This window comes from Triticum dicoccoides, chromosome 2B (assembly GCF_002162155.2).
Source record: "Triticum dicoccoides isolate Atlit2015 ecotype Zavitan chromosome 2B, WEW_v2.0, whole genome shotgun sequence".
In the NCBI taxonomy this organism is placed as follows: domain Eukaryota; kingdom Viridiplantae; phylum Streptophyta; class Magnoliopsida; order Poales; family Poaceae; genus Triticum; species Triticum dicoccoides.
Genome location: NC_041383.1, coordinates 489,487,165 through 489,491,218, shown reverse-complemented (window position 1 = coordinate 489,491,218; position 4,054 = coordinate 489,487,165).

Sequence of the window (4,054 nt, the reverse complement as noted above, 5' to 3'; positions counted from 1 at the left end):
AAATGGCCCTATTTCAAATGTTTCCAACAAAATCACCAGGGCCTGATGGTTTCCTGACACACTTTTTCCAGAAGCATTGGCGTTAGTGTGGTAAAGAGGTTACTAGGATTGTAATCCAGATTTTGAAGGGAGAAGAGTTGCCAGAGGAGATTAACAAAACGTTCATCGTTATTATCCCTAAGGTACAAAACCCCACTTCTCTGACTCAGTTTCAACCTATTAGCTTGTGCAATGTGATTTTCAATATTGCATCAAAGGTACTTGCTAACCGTCTAAAGCAGATTCTCCCTGAGATTATTTCCGAAGAAAAATCAGCATTTGTGCCCAGGAGGCTCATCACTGATAATGTCATCGCAACTTATAAGTGCTTACACTATATGAAGAATAATAGGAGTAAGAAGTACTCTCATTGTGCCATTAAAGTAGACATGCAAAAGGCTTATGACAGGTAGGAGTGGGTATATCTGGAGGCAATCATGCGGAAAATTGGTTTGTGTGACTCCTTTGTGAGTGCAGTTTTGAGAGGAGTTCTGTCTGTTTCATTCTCTTTGCTTTTCAATGGCAATCGAACCAGAGAATTTATTCCATCAAGGGGAATAAGGTAGGGGGCTATTTATCCCTATCTGTTTCTGCTGGCAGGTGAAGACCTTTCTTGTTTGATCAAGCATGTCAGCAATGCGGGAGTGCTTCAAGGGATAACAATTGCACCTCAAGCCCCAACGGTCCATCGTCTTTTATTTGCTGATGATTGTATACTTTTCTGCAAAGCTAAGAATGATGAGGTGGAGGTGCTCAAGTCTGTCCTGGATAGGTATTGCTGAGCATCTGGACAGCGTATAAATGTTGACAAGTCAATGGTGTATTTTGGTAAGGGCTGCCCGGAATTAGCAAGGAATGAGATCAAGGGAATTCTGGAGGTGCATAATGAGACACTCAATGAAAAATATTTGGGGCTACCTACAGATATGAGGCGCTCAAAAAATGGTGTTTTTAGCTATCTAAAAGACCGTATATGGAAGATGGTTCAAGGATGGATCGAGAAAACTTTAGCGGGGAGTGGGAAATAAGTGCTCATAAAATCAGTTGTACAAGCAACTCCCACCTACTTGATGGCAATATTCAAATTACCAAGGGGACTTTGTCAGCACTTGACGTCTATTATCCGCAAGTTCTGGTGGGGAAGTAAGTCAGGTGAGAAGAAGACGACATGGGTGGCATGGGATGATATGACAATGCCGAAATATAAAGGGGGCCTTGGCTTCAGAGATTTGGAAATATTTAACCTAGCCCTACTAGCAAAACAGGCATGGAGAATCCTTCACGAATCAGACTCCTTGAGTGCTCGAATTTTAAAGGCAGTTTACTTTCCGTCCTCGGGTCTTCTTTCAGCCAACATGGGGAGCCGCCCATCACATGTATGGAGATCAATTTGTGAAGGTCGCGACATCCTCAAGGTTGGCCTCATACGGCGCATAGGGGATGGACTCTCAACGAGTGTGTGGAACGAAAATTGGATCCCAAGGGACTATCACTTGCGTCCCATTTGTCCTATTTCTGATGTTCCAGTGGAAGTAGTTTCAAACCGCATATGCCCAGCCGCGAGGAGCTGGAACATGTCAGTACTACAGCAACAGATGTTGCCTATGGACGTTGAGGCGGTCAAGAAAATTCCAATTAGTCATGTACTACAGCCAAACTTTTGGGCTTGGCACTACGAACGATCGGGCTCTTTCTCGGTGCGATCAACTTATAAGCTTGTGGTAGAAATGAAAAAGTGCCGAGAAGCTTGGCTCAATTGCGAGGCCGAGGCATCAAACACAGAACAAGAAGAGAAGTCGTGGAAGAAGCTTTGGTCAGTACGGGTTCCGCCAAAAATTCGAATGTTCGCCTGGCGGTTAGCTCGATCGTCCCTGCCCACTAGGGAGGTGCGGGCGAGGCGTCAAATGGCTACATCGGTGACATGCATTATTTGTGGTGCGGTGGAGGACTAGTGGCGCCATGCGCTGCTGGACTGCAACATGGCCAAGTCAGTATGATCGCTCAGTGAGGATAATGTGGCCCTTTGGTTGGAGATGAAACTCCGAGTGCGAAATTATGGATGTTTAAACTTACCAAAACGTTGAAGGAGAACCAATTCGTGGAGGTTCTAGTGACATTATGGGCACTATGGTGGGCTCGACGCAAGGCGATCCACGAGCAAGAATTCCAAAGCCCATTGTCCACACATCTCTTTATTAACAGGTATTTGGATGAGGTACGAGGAAGTCAGAGGGGCCAAAGTTAAGTAATTGTTCAGCTACCATTCGAGCTCCTCAAGCATGGAAGCCACCGCTCGTGGGACATGCAAAGCTTAATGTTGATGCAGCAGTGGCAAAAAATACAAACAAAGGAGCTGTGGGAGTTGTGTGTAGGGATGAACATGGAAATTACCTGGGGGCTTCTGTGGTTGTTTTGGAAGGTTTGACAGAGCCTGAAACTTTGGAAGCGTTTGCGTGTCGAGAAGCTCAAGCTCTAGGTGAGGATTGGCACCTCGCAAGATCCATATCTCTACCGACTGTCTGAGAGTCATACATGAGCTTAAGGCGATAGAGCAGCATGGTGAGTATTGTATGATAGTGAAGGACATTAACTCTTGTAGATCCATTTTTTTGGCATGTGAAATATGCCACGAGCAGTGCGAGCACAATTTGAGGCTCATACTATTGCTAAGATGACTACTAGCTTGGATGTGGGGCGTCATTTGTGGCTCTCCAATCCTCCTAGTAACCTTTGTATTCCACAAACCTTGTTTGATTGAATTAAAAGCGTTGTTTCGTCTAAAAAGAATCTACATCTGGACTCCTACTCTTCCCTATTTGTCTGAGCGGATGGACCGAACACTGTTTGGGGTGAAAAACCACATTCCTCAAATGTGGATCAAATATTCAAGTTGTCACTCTACAAACCCAACCCATATGAAGACGGATATGAGGAGGATTGGATGGGCCCAGACATGGCTGCCATGTCGTACTGGCCTATGTTGACCCATTCCGACCCCATATAAACATCGCTCATAAACACATGGATCAAACTCTAGCCTCACTCTCGACTACTTTGCTACCCTTGCACACTTCGCCCAGTTACGTTTTACTCCCCTTCCTGTCCCACCATGGTCGACCGGTAGTGAGGCTGATCCTATTGACTGGGATGCACTTGCTAAGTCGGATTCGACCTCCGCCCCAGCGACGAGGAGCTCGTGCTATGCATCACCCTTCGCGAACCCCGCATGGACAGAGGCAGGAGCTCGACCTCCGTGCCCTCCCCCGTGGCTCAAAGGGACAGCTCAAACTCCACGCCAGCTGGTCATAGTTGTTGTCTTTTGATCAGTGGGTCAAATTGCCCAGGACAAATACACGTACGTGCATGGAAGTAAGCAAGCTAACAAGCTAGCAGCTTGATTGATCTTCCCTGCAAACAGTGTACGTGCATGTACAAGCTAGCTAGATCGATCCTTTGATCATCTCGTCGGTGGAACACAGCTCAGCGAATGAACAAACAGAACGGAGGAAATATTTGGTGATTGCCAAAGGCTATTGACGTGCCTTGGTTTTCTTTATTGCATCGAACTTTTCTGGTGTGGTGTTACAAGGGCTGGGGGTAGACGCATATATGTATATATATGCTAAGCATAGCCTGTTGCTAATCCTACTCGGTGTAGTATTGCTAATCCTACTCGGTTTGCAAATACTAACCAAACTAGGACACACATGCACGTGCTGTGCAATCTTGGATCATGCTTAATTCTAATATTCACCCCCTTAAGCATGATATCCTCTTTATTTCCTGGATCCCAAACACGATTGCTCATAGGCTTTACCCTTAGCAAGCCCTTCATTGTTCCTCGTAGCATTTGAAGGACTAACTTCGCTATTGTCTTCTCTTTCGTAGCTTGACGCCAACTCTTCTTCTTGGTCGCGTCTTCAACCTTCACTTGTTCATTGGTGCTTGATAGATTGTCTTTTGGATTCTCGTGGAGGCATCTTTTGAACCCGAGCAGGACCAAACTTCGGTCTAA